Source organism: Mchenga conophoros, linkage group LG22, assembly GCF_057382185.1.
Source record: "Mchenga conophoros isolate Kocher_MC1m ecotype Shallow Benthic linkage group LG22, M_conophoros_male_GT1.1, whole genome shotgun sequence".
Lineage (NCBI taxonomy): Eukaryota > Metazoa > Chordata > Actinopteri > Cichliformes > Cichlidae > Mchenga > Mchenga conophoros.
In genome coordinates, this window is record NC_140546.1 from 4,478,331 (window position 1) to 4,495,033 (window position 16,703).

The 16,703-nt window shown below is 40.6% G+C and overlaps 1 pseudogene; it reads left to right on the forward strand.

The window, feature by feature from the left end:
• Positions 1-227: 227 nt before the first annotated feature.
• On the forward strand, positions 228-779 carry LOC146548576 (immunoglobulin kappa variable 6D-21 pseudogene; annotated as a pseudogene).
• The last annotated feature ends 15,924 nt before the right edge of the window (positions 780-16,703 follow it).

A 16,703-nucleotide genomic window follows, 5' to 3' on the forward strand; every position in this document is an offset into this window, starting at 1 on the left:
AAATGTTCACAAACTACAATTCCATGTCCGAATATTCAATATCCTCTATATGTAATAATGTAAAGTGGAAATGGCTTCAGCACTGAGAAGGAAGCAGCTGCAGCTGACTGACTCTGTGTGTTTGCATATGTGTCCTGCCTCTCTGCTCACAGCTGTTAAGAGGCCAGTGTTGATCAGTGGCTGTCCAGGCCTTTCAGAGCCACTCACACACCAGCAGCACAATGATGATGTCACTGACTCTACTGCTGGCCACCCTGGGGCTCCTTGTTCAGGGTGAGACTCTCTGTGAAAACTTTGCTTCAGCATGCAGCCAGGTTCACCACAATGATGTTCTGCTATGATGGAGAAACTCTGGAACCAGCAGCACTGACCTTCTTCCATCTGTTCTCCGTGTTAGAGAAATGATCCTCGAATGTTTGGATGTTGATCATCTTTCTCTAAACTTCTCCTATTTTTTCCTGTTTTCAGGTTCATCAGCAGAAATCGTCCTGACTCAGACTCCTACAGCTCAGTCTGTTGTTCCAGGACAGACTGTCTCTATCAGATGTAAAGCTAGTTCAAGTATGGGTAGCTACCTCCACTGGTATCTTCAGAAACCCTCAGAAGCTCCTAAACTGCTTGTTTATTATGCAACAACCCGTCAGTCTGGAGTTTCTGATCGTTTCAGTGGAAGTGGATATGGGACTGATTTCACTCTGACCATCAGTGGAGTTCAGGCTGAAGATGCAGGAGTTTATTACTGTGGACAAAGTGGTTACAGCCGCCCGTTCACACAGTGAAAATCTGTCGTACAAAAACCTCTCAGCTGAAAAGGAACTGATCTGAAGCAACAGCTGCAGAACAAACTAAAAGACTGGGAGGAACGATTACATTTATAACAATAGACAGTGTGTCCAGAGAGAGCCTCGACCTACTGCAGAGAGAGAAAATAGACTTTAGAGAAACTGAGTTCAGATAAAAAGACATAACTGGAAGGTAAAATATAACAAGCTCTTATTAACAATACAAATGCTGTTGTCAGTGTTTCTGCACTGATGAGCAGCTCTTTTCTATTTGTAAGCTGTTAAATATTAAACTGATGCTTCTGTGGAGCTCAGCTGCAGTCCAGAAAATCATTGTAGTCACATCACAACTAGTGTCTATAATATTCTAATATTCTGCTGATTAACAAATCAAGAATGTTGTGTAAACAGTATTTGTAGGAAATGTGTTCATTGTCATGTCAGTGGAGATTTAGCCTCATGGACATTTCCAGCACAAACGAATCACTGGGGTGGCTGTAGCTCAGGCGGTAGAGCAGGTCATCTACTGATTGGAAGGTTGGTGGTTCGATTCCTGGCTTCCTCCAGTCTGCATGGCAAGATATTAACCCCGAATTGCTCTCCGATGCATCCATCGGAGTATGAATGTGTGTGAATGTTACTTAGAAAGCACCTAGAACAATGTGCTTGTGCGAATGGGTGTGAATGGGTGAATGCACAAGTTGTGTAAAGCGCTTTGAGTGCTCAGAAGAGTAGAAAAGCGCTATATAAGAACCAGTCCATTTACCACTGTTACTGTTGTAAAAACCTAAAGTTATTTAGTCCATTTCCAAAGTATTAATGTAGACAGAACAAAGAAATAAAAAGTTTCTCTTTCAAATAATATCTTACTAATGCTTAAAAGTGTGACATTAATATAAAGTCCTACCTAAATCTGAAACCAATGAAAATAAGATGTGATCATCCTCCTGACAGACCGTGGTCTTTTTCTTGTGTTAAGAGGTTTAGTGAAGTGAGTTTCTCTCATTTTGCTGTGAACACCAGAAGAGATTAACTTCTATATAAGTTGATTAAAGCAGACATGTAGTCTCTCATCTGCCTGCATTCCTGTGTTTGTTCTGTTAGTCTGTTCTTAACATCATGTCCACTGTCGAGCTCAATTCTGTCGTCATTATTTGAGTCCAGTTATTGTCTCGCTGCCTTCTGTGAGTTACTCAGCCTCTGTTTTGTGTGCTTTAACTCTCAGACTCCTGATCTCCACCTCATCCTGACAATTAGAGATCCTCAGCTAAGTCTCCACCTGCTTCACCTCTGCCACCACCAGCTTCTAGACTCTTCTCTGCTTTGGTGCTTCATCAGAGTTTCACTGCCAAATAGTTCATTAATCAAACTTCAGTAAATCTTCATTTGAACTTTATTTAAATGGTCTCTGTTTAAACATACAGATGACACCCTGCTCTTTAATTTTACTTATTAGGTTTTAGATCAGATTAAAATGTAGATCATAAAACAGCTTTGAGACTAGAAATTATGAAGAGCACACAGATAATCTATGGTTGACATGACCTCAACAGCTTATAGAGAAATATTTAATATGTGGATTAAAAAATATATTTAACCATTTTCACTGCACATTACACTTGATGTGTCTGTTTACATTTTTATTTTGGTCTGTTTTACAAATATTACAAAATCTTAATTTTTTAATGTGCATTTATTAAACTCACAGAGTCAAAGAACATGTTTTCTCGGTACGTTTTTATTCTTTTAAGAGTTTGAAATATCAGCTTTACAACAGACACAAAAGGATGAAACTAGAGGAGATTGTTGCTCTGATTGTTGTCATTATGAGATGGAAACATGACTGTTTGATGCTTTTTTAAAAATCTGCAAAGAAGAAGACTCAAAGACGCAGAAGAAAAACAGCATGAAAGACTCAGTGATTGACATCAGGACTGGGAACACTGGTCTCTCCTCAGTATCTCTGAGACCAGAGACTGGGAGCCCTGGGTGGCCTCACAGGTCACAGAGCCCACCTTCCCCCACTGGTCTGCAGTGAGCGTCAGGGTGCTGCTCCAGCTGTAGAGGCCGTCATTCTGCAGCACTCCAGGAGTCCTGCTCTCCTCCCCTCTGATGCTGCTGCTGCCACTGCTGTCGCTCGTCTTCCAGGACAGACTCCAGTCTGAGGGGAAGCCCTTGTTGGCCACACACATGAGCGTGGCCTTCCCCTGCTCCAGCTCCTTGTTGGAGGGACCCAGCACCTTCAGGGCGGGGCGGGTATCACCTAGGAAACACCAATCAGCTTAGAGGACAGGAACCACAATTTGAATTTCTCCGTTAAGAAGTTTCTGTCAGGTGTTTTTTCTGCTCCACCAGTCATTCACTCACACATTGTTTCACTTCCCTGTAAGAAACCTCTCATGCATATCAGCACAGAGAGAATCATCACACAGTTTGAGCTGAAATATGTTCAAACTACACTGGAAATAAAAGAAGCAGATGTGGAAACATTTACAGCAGAAGTTTGGCTTTAAAATGATTAGAAGTCTAAATCATGGACGACTGAAGACATTAGTGGACACAAGCACAGAGCAGCTACTCATTCATATAGATTTGAAATGTTATTGAACAGCTCACATGATTTCAAACTAAATCTGAAACATCTGACACGATAAAAACATCAGAAAGCAAACTTTGACTCATCCAAACAGCAGCTGATGTGGTGGAAATTTACAAACTAATCATAAGATGATGAAGTTTACTCTTGTCTACATTTTACTGTGACAGAAATGTAGATTAAACAAGAGAAACTCGCAGAGCTCATCTGAATTAGTCCAGTAAAAAGGACAAACATCAAACACTAAATTATTTTAAATAAAAAAAATACTTTTGTCTCATCTAAGCAGCCTAACAAGTAGTTATTAAAAAAATTGATACAATATTTAATAATAAACACAGTTTAATTAACTTACTTCCAACATCCAGTCTGGTTCCTCCACCAAAAGTCCACCACAGTGATACAAACTCATTGAGGCGCCGTACAAAAACCTCTGACTGTAGAGAGACACGGCTCTCTGACTCTGTCAGACTGAACTAAACCTACAAGCCCTCAAAATACAACTTTATCATCAGAACTACAAATAATAATTAATACTATGAAACATCCCAGATTTTCATTGGAAATTGTCCCGAGTGTCTGAATATTCATTTCCAAAGCTGACTTTGTTTCTTAGGACAAAATTTATGAATAAAATAATTAATCAGTTACACAAAAAGTTTCCTAGCCTTTCATATTAAATGAAATCAAAGAAAAGAAAATTAAATGAAAGAGAAAAAGGGCATAGAAGTAACTTTGTTTTTGTCTTACTTCCAACATCCAGTCTGGTTCCTCCACCGAACGTGTACCACAGTGATACAAACTCATTGAGGCGCCGTACAAAAACCTCTGACTGTAGAGAGACACGGCTCTCTGACTCTGAAACAAACAAACTCAACAAAATCATTCACTGTTTGTATCATTTAATAATATTATAATAGTGTAATTAAAACAAATAAAGCCCATTACAACAATATTTAAAGAATCTGATTTCAAAATGTAGATTTTACAGCTTTCACATGTGAAAACATCTCTTGAAACCTGACACTTATTTTTTCACAGCTCTAAACACTGAAACTAATTCTCAGCCTAAAACGCTTCAAAAACACTTCAGATTCATGTAGTTATGTTTTGAATTTCACAAAAATATTAAGTTCTGGAAAGTGTACCAGCATTTTTTTCTATAATATTTTTTTTTAATTTCTGAAGGAACATGTCCATTGTTAAGACGCTGCCTACACATACAGGGTTTTTTTTAATGAGTTTTTATTTCTATTTTGGAATTCTGTCTACAAATAATGGTGTTTTAGGAAGTTTTGAAAATTCCTTCCAGGTAGAGAAGACGGTGCTCTGTGCTGTTCTCACTGTGAAGGCTTCTAACTGGTAAACATTACCATTCAATTCGGGTTTTATCACCATGTGTTGCTTTGGTTTACTTTTGACATGTTTCACACACACACACACGTTTTCAAACGACTTCACTGACATTTATTCGTGAACACTTAAATGAACTCCAGTAAATGTTTCCCCATCACTGCTTTTCTCAGTTGCTTTGGTGAAAGTCTTACATCAGGAACGTCATTCTCACCACTCTTAATGCAGCTCTCAAAATATGTAAGGCCTTTTTCACCACACAGACTCATCTATGCAAAAGACACTTCATAAAACACTTTCACCGTCGTTTTAAGACATCAAAACAGGTTTTTTTGTTTTGTTATTTTTCTCAAAACCTCACCTACTTTGGAAAGAGTACTGCAAAAAACGTAGGCCTAATGTCACAAGGGGCCAAAGGCCTGTACGAAACTGGACTCAAGTGCTGGACCACATGTGGAGACGGTTGAGTTTGCTTCACACAAGTCTTTATTTGGCACAAAAACACAGAGTTATACTTGACGTGGGATTCCTGACAAGAAAACGTAGCGTGGTGGCCTAAGGTGGCGTGATGATCAAGAAGGAGAGAGGAAAAGGGGGTTAGTGGGTTCACAGACTTCTCCAGGTGTGGTTGAATTTTAAAGAGGAGTATGGCTTATGTTGCAGGTGGAGTTGGTGGTACTTTGAGGGGAGTAGGTGAAGGTCCAGCTGAGCTGAATAGATTTAAGATGGGCTGACCTGAGCTCCAAGGGATCCTGTGAGAAGCAGTGGGAAGAGGGCAGCAGGTGTGATATTGAAATCCTTCCCAGGAGACGGAGCATGAAACTGCAGTGAGTATGGCCGAGTGCATAGACTTGGGCAAGGAGCATGAAGCATGGTAGCCTGTTAGCACCGAGGATAAGTTGGCAAACTAGCAGTGAAGAGACGGCAACGCTGGTCTTAAATATCCTGAGTAGGTTGCTCCAGATTGGCTCCATGTGAGGAGATGACGGCTCTGCCCAGGGGCAGACACAGGAGAACATGGTGGAAATTTACCAGCAGCTCACCCGGACTGTGACAGCTAATGAGAAGTTTAAAACTGTTTTCAGAAACAAAAATCACGTCTGATGTTTTTTTGTATTTTTTTTTTTCTTACCAAGTGGATCATCATGGCCTTGCCATATAGGTCCATTTGATTGACCTTTATTATAATTATGAATTTATTTTATTTTCAGTTGCAAACGGGACAGACATGACAGGGAGAAAGAATGAAAGAAAGAGAGGGAGAGAAAGAAAGAAAACCAAAGGGGAGAAGAGACGGTGAGAAGGGGGGGAAGAGAGAAAAAAAAACAAACAAACAGAAAAAACAAAACTCCTGGGTCACCTGTATGGAGAAAAAAAAACAGAGAGCAACATAATAAGAAAAAAAAAAAGCACCATCACAATAAACTAGCTAGCCGTAGATATCAATAGTTACTAAATAATAAACGATATTGTGCAGCACGCAAGATAGACAGCGCACAGTGTGCTTTGAGGCAGCAGCCAAGAAAGCTGTAGTCCGCGTCTGTGAATACCCATGTGTACACCTGTGTGCATACCTGTGTGGATCAGCATGCTTGTATTCCGAAGGTTTCTCCATGTAATGATCTGCTAGGGAGTGTGGGGAGCCACAGCCCTGTCCTCTATGGTATGAAGCAGGTATGGAGGAAATCAAAACTCCAGACATCCAGAGGCCCCCAGAACACAAGAGACCAAGGAAGACCCACAGAGGGGCAGCCGCGCCACTGTCCCAGAAAGAGCCGAGGAGAGTCCCAGATGAGGGCTCATTCAGCAAAACTTACAAAACTGATGAAATGGAGAAAAGCAAAATAATACTCATTAAACTATATGTGTGTTCTGTTCACATCATCCACACATTCTCAGCCTGGCTGGGGGGCTTCTTTGCCCAGCCTGGAGGCTCCCGGTGCAGACGGCTCCCTGTGATAGTGTTTCCTCACCTGGCTCATGTAAAGATTGATTGATTGATTGATTGATTGATTGTTTACTACAGTGCCGTGATCTTCCTCGTGCTGTGTGTGTTTTGTTAGATTCTTCCCAGTTTAGGTTTTGTGGAGTTTTCTGTTCAGCAATAAAAGCTGCCATTTTGAGTTCAGTCCTGTTTCCAGTGAGCTTGAGTTTGGGTCCAATTCCTGCCTGGACACAGCCCGATCACGACAGTTGTGAGCTGTGAGTTGTGGATCAATGAAGTAACAAATCCCTTTATTAGTGTAGAAACAACAGCAGTGTGTATGTGTGTATGAAACAACGAGAAAGGCTAATTTGATTGGGGAAAAGCATCACTGATGTGAGAACTGCACCAAAGCGACTGAGAGAAACTGTAATATATGTTGGAGGTGGATGGTACTGGAGGAAATCATGTTGTATCATGATGTTTGAACCATATTTAATTTTGGATCACAGCCATCTGAATGGTGTCCTACAGCAATATTTTAAAATTGACATTGAACTTATTTTAAAAATAATCAATTAGTAGTTCTTCAAACGCATCAGGATCTGCGTGGCGTACAGAATGTTGTAAAAACATGTAGTGAAGTCCAGACCTTTACTTTTTCACATTGTGCCTCTAAACTTGGTCAGATGATTTCCATAGAGAGGCACTTTGCATCAGCAGCACCATGCTCCAGTGCTCTGGGAGAGTTTATAGTCCTGAGAGTTGAACACTGGATGACTGACAGCTGTCCTTCATCACAACAGAAGCCACAGAAATCCTCCTCATCAAAAACATGACTTTGATCTGCGTCCTCATCTGGACTCTCCTCTGCTGCTGCTTCACAGGTAAAGTCCAGAGAATCAAACTCCTCTCCTCTATCAACATCTGTCCCTCTGAAATGAAGCCCACAAAACCATGAAGCTGCTTTATGTTTTTGTCTCTGTGTCCTCAGAGTCCAGAGGACAGATCACAGTGACTCAGCCTGGAGCAGTGAGCTCTGCTGTGGGAGGAACTGTGAGCATCAACTGCAAAACGAGTCAAAGGGTAGATGATGGAGAAGATCAATTCTGGTACCAACACAGAGATGGAGAACGTCCTAAACTGCTCACTAGCTATGGAAATCGCAAAGTCTCAGGGATTCCAGACCGTTTCACAAGCAGTGGATCAAACACTGACTTCACTCTGACCATCAGTGGAGTCCAGGCTGAAGATGCAGCAGTTTATTACTGTCTGGGTGAATTCAATGTTAACAGTCAGTATTCGTTCACACAGTGAAAAACAGTCGTACAAAAACCTCCCTCAGTCAGACTGAACAGAAACTGAAGTGACTGCTGCAGCTGGAAGATACTGCAGAGACTGATACAGTTCACTGAGGACACACACACACACACACACACACACACACACACACACACACCTCGTGAAAGTAGACTCAGCTATACAGACAGAAAAACACTCTCTTAATCAAAATCCAAGGAACAGGCCGATGTGTTGAGTTGGATGATTTAATAAGGAAAAAGTGTGAAACTGTTGACAAAACCAGAAATAAACCAATAAAGATGTTGCATCAATATACAATATAACAAACACACCAGTAAGTCACATATTCAAAAATATGAGCACAATATTTATCTGCCTAGTGAGTGCCCGAATAAAACATCAAATGAAATCACGCTCATGATCAAAATGTTAAAGAAACCACATGGCATATGAGCTAGCTTAACCTTACTAGCTTAGGTTATACATGCATTCAAATTAAATTCAAACTACAAACTATATCTCACCTTCACAACAAATAATAATGCACACAAGTCGTCTCAGTGATAACAAACAATATTACTTACAGATGATGCCGTTTATCAACTTGTGATGGCATGGATGTCAACAGATTAACAGAGGTGGAACTGCCTCTGGCTAATTAAATCTTACAGAGTAAAAATACACAAAAACAACCACTAGAGGCAAACTGCAGGACAGAAAATACCTACCGCCTGCATGAATCATTTACATTCTTCATTAATAAACTATGATAGAGCACACATACAACTTAGACGCACTTGAAGAACACACAAATAAAAAGACATCACTTTAAATATCTGACTAAAAGTCACCGTCATCCTTTGAGGTCTCAATGTAAAATCAACGAGCTTTGGTCTTAGCAAAAAAATGTAAACGGACTCATAAAAGGTAAAAATGTAGCACAATAGTCACTGCTCTTGCTTGTCATCGTTTCACAACAGTTCCTACTGTACCAGCTTAAGTGCTACTGTACTATCCTATAACAATCACACAATACTTTATAATAACTACACAGTTTTAATCATCATCCCTTTTTAAAATCAGACTTGTTTCTCTCCACTAGATATCATAAATTATTTAATTATTCACTGCTCACTAAGAGTAAATCAGCCTTTTATGTTGAGGACAGCTGCAGCTGACTGACTCTGTGTGTTTGCATATGTGTCCTGCCTCTCTGCTCACAGCTGTTAAGAGGCCAGTGTTGATCAGTGGCTGTCCAGGCCTTTCAGAGCCACTCACACACCAGCAGCACAATGATGATGTCACTGACTCTACTGCTGGCCACCCTGGGGCTCCTTGTTCAGGGTGAGACTCTCTGTGAAAACTTTGCTTCAGCATGCAGCCAGGTTCACCACAATGATGTTCTGCTATGATGGAGAAACTCTGAAACCAGCAGCACTGACCTTCTTCCATCTGTTCTCCATGTTAGACAAATGATCCTTGAATGTTTGGATGTTCATCATCTCGATAACTTTTCTCCACTTTTTCATGTTTTCAGGTTCATCAGGAGAACAAGTCCTGACTCAGACTCCTACAGCTCAGTCTGTTGTTCCAGGACAGGCTGTCTCTGTCAGATGTAAAGCCAGTTCAAGTGTTGGCTCATGCCTCCACTGGTACCTTCAAAAGGACGGAGAATCTCCCAAACTCTTGATTTATTCTGCTACAAACCGTCAGTCTGGAGTTTCTGATCGTTTCAGTGGAAGTGGATCTGGGGCTGACTTCACTCTGACTATCAGCAGAGTTCAGGCTGAAGATGCAGGAGTTTATTACTGTCAGCAGTGTAACAGCTGGCCGCTCACACAGTGATACAACGCTGTACAAAAACCTCACACAGCTGGAGAGGAACTGAGAAAAAAGATCATCTGAACTGACAGCTGCTCAGAAACACACATTATTTTATCTGTATAAAATAGTTTATATTTTTTTTATAAATACATGTTATAAATGTTAATATCATCATTTTGTGAATGTTTTTATTATTTTTATTTTTAAGCAAGAAGTTATTTATCCTATAAATAGAATTTTATTGCTACAATTAATTATCTGTAAAACAGAGAATATCGATACGAGCAACGATTGAAAGCAATCAATTAAATATTTTATCTTTGGATTATGAAAGCTCGAATCAACTTTCTCAAACCCAAAAGACCAATGACTAATTCATCCTGCTGTAAGTTCTACAGAAACACAAATATTTATGATTACCATGTAATCGTCTTTTTTATAAATATTTCTTCACGTCATTATGCGGGCCACAAGTAGAGGTGAAATGGTCTGTGAGATTGAGACACAGAAATTAGAGCCTCTTGATGTGTGTTTTGTTTGTGTTTCCACCCGCCTGGAATCACCAAAAATAGAGAGGGCACAGCCTAACATATGAAACAGGAAAAGACTGACGTGTAAACCCTTTATTCCAACAAAGTAACTGTATTCTGAATGCCACCTTTTAAACGGTAACTGTAACGGAATACAGTTACTCATATTTTGTATTTTAGATACGTAACGGCGGTACATGTATTCTGTTACTCCCCAACACTGGTCTGCAGGGAGCCTCAGGGTGCTGCTCCAGCTGTAGTGGCCGTCATTCTGCAGCGCCCCGGGGCTCCTGCTCTCCTCTCCACTGCTGCTTCTTCCATCCACCTTCCAGGACAGCCTCCAGTCTGAGGGGAAGCCCTTGTTGGCCACACACATGACTGTAGCCTTCCCCTGCTGCAGCTCCTCACTAATGGTGTCTCTGTTATGGGTCAAAAATTTCACATTTCTATCAAGTAAATTATTCCATGCCGTGTTTCAAATTAAACTGAAGAGTTGTAAGTCCATTAGCCCTTGGTGAATAAATAATGACAGAGTCTAATATGACAGTGTCGTTGTTTCTCTCAAGCTTTATTTACCAAATTTTGACTCTTTCAACTCTAACACATCGATCCAAATTCACGCACAGATGTTCAACTGTCTTAAAGTCTGAAGGACTTGAAGGACACTTTATATGATTTATGTCAAAGAACAAATGGTGTCATGAAACTGCTGAGCAGGCAGGCAGGAAAGGACTCAAATGCAGCTACTGCAGAGACTGATACAGTTCACTGAGGACACACACACAAGCATATACATTGAGTATATTGCTACAAATTAAGAGACGACCAAATACAATACATAGCACTTAGAAAACATCACTAGATTAATTGATAATCCTGAACACGTACTTTGTTCACACCTGTTTCTGGACAGGAGTGCTTTAACTCTCAGACTCCTGATCTCCACCTCATCCTGGACAATTATCCTCAACTAAGTCTCCACCTGCTTCATCTCTGCCACCACCAGCTTCTAGACTCTTCTCTGCTCTGTTGCTTCATCAGAGTTTCACTGACATATAGTTCATTAATCAAACTTCAGTAAATCTTCATTTAAATAGACTCTGTTTAAACATACAGATGACAGCCTGCTCTTTAATTTCAATTATTAGGATATTTTTTATCTATATTGTCCGAATAAAATGCAGGTCAAGAAACAGCTTTGAGACTAGAAAATATGAAGAGCACACAGACAATCTATGGTTGGACCTCAACATCTTATAGAAAACACTAAATGTGTGTATAAGAATATATTTAACCATGTTGACTACACATTACACTTGGTGTGTCTGTAGACATTTTTATTTTGGTCTGGTTTAATAAATGTTACAAAATCTCTCTTTTTTAAATGTGCATCGATCAAACTCACAGAGTCAAAGAACATGTTTCCTCGTTGCATTTTTATTGTTTTAAGAGTTTGAAATATCAGCTTTACAACAGACACAAAAGGATGAAACTAGAGGAGATTGTTGCTCTGATTGTTGTCATTATGAGATGGAAACATGACTGTTTGATGGGTTTATTTTTTTTAATCTGCCAAAAAGAAGAAACAAAGAGACAGAAGAAAATCAACATCAAAGACTCAGTGATTGACATCAGGACTGGGAACACTGGTCTCGCCTCAGTATCTCTGAGATCGGAGTGTGGGAGCCCTGGGTGGCCTCACAGGTCACAGAGCCCACCTTCCCCCACTGGTCTGCAGTGAGCGTCAGGGTGCTGCTCCAGCTGTAGAGGCCGTCATTCTGCAGCACTCCAGGAGTCCTGCTCTCCTCCCCTCTGATGCTGCTGCTGCCACTGCTGTCGCTCGTCTTCCAGGACAGACTCCAGTCTGAGGGGAAGCCCTTGTTGGCCACACACATGAGCGTGGCCTTCCCCTGCTCCAGCTCCTTGTTGGAGGGACCCAGCACCTTCAGGGCGGGGCGGGTATCACCTAGGAAACACCAATCAGCTTAGAGGACAGGGACCACAATTTGAATTTCTCCGTTAAGAAGTTTCTGTCAGGTGTTTTTTCTGCTCCACCAGTCATTCACTCACACATTGTTTCACTTCCCTTTCAGAAACCTCTCATGCATATCAGCACAGAGAGAATCATCACACAGTTTGAGCTGAAATATGTTCAAACTACACTGGAAATAAAAGAAGCAGATGTGGAAACATTTACAGCAGAAGTTTGGCTTTAAAATGATTAGAAGTCTAAATCATGGACGACTGAAGAAATGAGTGGACACAAGCACAGAGCAGCTACTCATTCATATAGATTTGAAATGTTATTGAACAGATCACATGATTTCAAACTAAATCTGAAACATCTGACACGATAAAAACATCAGAAAGCAAACTTTAACTCATCCAAACAGCAGCTGATGTGGTGGAAATTTACAAACTAATCATAAGATGATGAAGTTTACTCTTGTCTACATTTTACTGTGACAGAAATGTAGATTAAACAAGAGAAACTCGCAGAGCTCATCTGAATTAGTCCAGTAAAAAGGACAAACATCAAACACTAAATTATTTTAAATAAAAAAAAATACTTTTGTCTCATCTAAGCAGCCTAACAAATAATTATTAAATAAAATGATACAATATTTAATAATAAACACAGTTTAATTAACTTACTTCCAACATCCAGTCTGGTTCCTCCACCAAAAGTCCACCACAGTGATACAAACTCATTGAGGCGCCGTACAAAAACCTCTGACTGTAGAGAGACGCGGCTCTCTGACTAACAGACTGAATTAAAACTAAAAGCTCTCTAGACTTAACCAGATGTATGTATATGTAAAATATCCTCAAGTCCACTCTGATGTTTTATATCATTTGTTAATATTCATTTTAACATTTATTCTGAAGCTAACTTTGTTTCGTCATGAAAATTGATGGAAAAAATATTTTACTGAGTTTTTTTCTGGTACACTGAACAGAAAAGTCAAGATAATTACAAGAAAGAAATCTGTTAAAGTAAAAGCGGTTTAAGTTTGACTTACTTCCAACATCCAGTCTGGTTCCTCCACCGAACGTGTACCACAGTGATACAAACTCATTGAGGCGCCGTACAAAAACCTCTGACTGTAGAGAGACACGGCTCTCTGACTCTGAAACAAACAAACTCACCAATATGAATTCTTTAAATCATAATTTCATGACATATTATTATTATAATTATGAAATAAAAATGAATGAAACACAATAAAACAATTTTCCAAAAATGTAATTTGCATTTATTTTAGAGTTTTTATCCAGTTTTGGTCCTCAGTAACCAAAAGGTTATGGCTGTGATATATTGTGTATTTTAGAGTTAGAAAAATCTAAAATAGTGCTGTCAGCGTTAATCTTGTTAAAATGACGTTAACGCCATAACCACATTAAGATCAAACCTGCACCATTCTTTTGGTCCACTGCAGTGTAGCAGTCAAAAGAAAAGTGAAGTGGCCACAAATGGCCAGGATAGAGCCCAGAGGGTTAATGCATAAAATGTATAAAAATATTATTGATTACAGGGTAATACATTAATGTTAATAGCAACTGTAAGCTTTTTACTTTGAAGTAAGAAGTATAAACAATGCTGTTACTGCCACTGGACCGAGTGGTCTGTACTGAACTGAACTCAGGCGCAGAAACCCAGAGCAGAGACAGCAGATGGTTTAACAATATTTTATTAGGCCTAAGCGCTCCAAATGTAGCAAGGACAAAAAAACCTAACCCTGCAATTCTGGCTTGGAGGCAGAATAAACAGAGAGAAAAACAGATAAACACCATATATACATTTAAGTTCAGGTTTTAGCAGAAATAACACGTTACAGTTAGCATGTAAGAGATTTGGGAGAAAATTCTTTACAAAAACATAATTTACCAGACACTTTTATTAGTGACATACGTATCTATTGACATATAACAGACAATTTAGCAAAGGCTAACTAACATCTGGGCAATAAAAAACAGAGCAGAATGTAAGTTTGTCTTTGTGACAAACGCTACAATGTTGATGCAGGTGGAATGAGAGACATAAATAAAGTGCAATATGCAGTAAAGGGAACAATGTGCACTGATGTCAGAGAGAGAAAAGTAGTGAAGTGAATTTGTTCAATAACAAGCAAAAATCTAATACGTTTGAAACTGACCACTAAAAGCTAACCAGAGGTGTCAAAAGTACACACATTGCAAGTTTAGATACCTCGGGGGTCTGACTGTTGTTGTAACGCTAACAAAGTGCCAACATAATCAGTGTAAGCAAACTAGATGATTCCTAGAATTATATAATTATTAACGGCAAATTTATACATGACAGACTCTGTCCCAACCTTTACAATCCACTTGCAAGGTTTCCACAGACGATGATCCATGCAGGAACGCATTTCGGCCTACTGTAGAGATCACGTGTTTCCGGTTAGCATGGAGGTCACGTGCTTCCTTTTACTGTGGAGGTCGCAATATGGCGCTCCCCAGTGGCTGCAGCCCTTCTCTGTGCATGGGGCTGCACGCCACTAACACGTTAACGATCTAACTGCACCAATGCGTTGACGCCGTGCAGCCAACGCACGGGGCGATCTGCGTTAACTCGCTAAGAGAGATTTGTGGTGTTAATGCAGTTGTGGCTTCAACGTCATTTAAACAAAAATAACGCTAACAGCACTACTCTAAACATTAAAATGTACTTTTAACCTACATTCACTAAACTTCAAACTGCATCAAAAAACTATTTTGTGTGTACTCCCAAACACAGGTTACAAACGATAAAGAGCAGTTATTACACACTACATCACAAAACCTGTTCAGGGCATGAAACTCAAGTCTGTCCAGTGTCACAGGTTGTCCTGTTATTCTACAAAACATATACAAATGTGAAGTTAAAACAGAGATGAATGATTCTGAGCTGTGGTCAGGTTTAACTTTTGCATCCTGTGGTCAGCATTGTACATCATTGTGAATCACTGAAAGTGTGTTTCACTGAGTGAGTTTTCTAAAAATCTAAAGTAAGTTTTACAAATTGAACCTTTCCTCTGAATATTTTTTAAATGTCCTTCACTTTTGAGGCCCTGTTTACATGTGCAGGCGTCTTTTGGAAAACAGACTTTACTATTTATTCTGTGCTGCTTACATGTTAACAGCACTTTAGTCCAAGACAATCCAATACAAAAAGCACATGGCCCAAAAATCAATGAAGTTTCAATGAAGCTCCAGAGGACGACCCGGAGGTCGGCAACACAATAGCCCACGATCAAATAGTTGTGGGGGTCGACAGCTTAACAGTTGATACCGATGTAACTCTGGGGGCAACCAGGAGGCCTGTGGTGGCGAACTGCATACAAAGTGGTGACGTCGTTGGTGAGGCCATGGCAGAAAAGCCCCCAGTGGCTTGGCTACACACACTCTGCGTAGCTGCATAGCATTGGCTTGGCAGGCGTCAGGCACGCTGAATGTCACGGCAGCATGAGAGCCACGAATAGTGGAGCTGCTGGCGACGGATTCGTAACTGAGACGAAGCCGAACCAGCAAGCGCGGGGACTGCTGGCGGAGACGAAGCAGAAACGGCAGGCGTGCAGTCCACTGGCAGCTGCAGCCGCAGTGGGCAGAGTAATCCAGCAGCTCCCGGGCTTGGATCGTCTCCTTGGCTCGGACCAGATAGCAGATCAGCGCCGAAGCCGACGGGATCTCCAGCAGTTCGGGATTGCCGTGAAGAATCGCCTCCATGTTGTTTACTCCCACCAGCTTTGTCCACACATCCGAGGTGCCAGAGATGTATGCTCACAGGTTCCAGAGACGGTGACACCCTCCTCACGAACAGCATCCACTGGGTCCATCTTGCGTCAGATCGTTCTGTCACGGCAGGGTTGTGCCTGTGCTTTTTTGATACAGGACCCAAAAGCAGATGATGACAGAGGAGTTGCAGGTTTCAGCAAAAAACGAGCCTTTATTTGGGTTGAGGGCTGAACCAAAACTGAAAACTACGAAAATACTATGAGAACTGTGACAACAGTGACAATTGTGGTGGGTATAACAGACGACCTGACAATGACATTGGCAGGGCTCGTGGGATGAGCCGTGTGGAATTTAATGAGGACCCAAGATGCAGGCAGCTGAGATGCAGGGGAGTTTTTATAGAGAAGGTGGAGGTACAAACAGAAACGGCAGAGGAGTGGAGGAAACTAAACAAAACCTAAACTGGAAAAAAGTAAGAAAACAAACCTGAAGCGCTAACGAACACGGAGAAGTGGGAGCAGGCAGGCACAGAACAAAACCCTAACAAATGGTAAACCTTAACAAAAGATATAACAGAATAAACAAAGAACATAGAATAATATAAATACACACAAAACACAGAGTCGTCAGACTCAGGACCATGACAGACATACAGA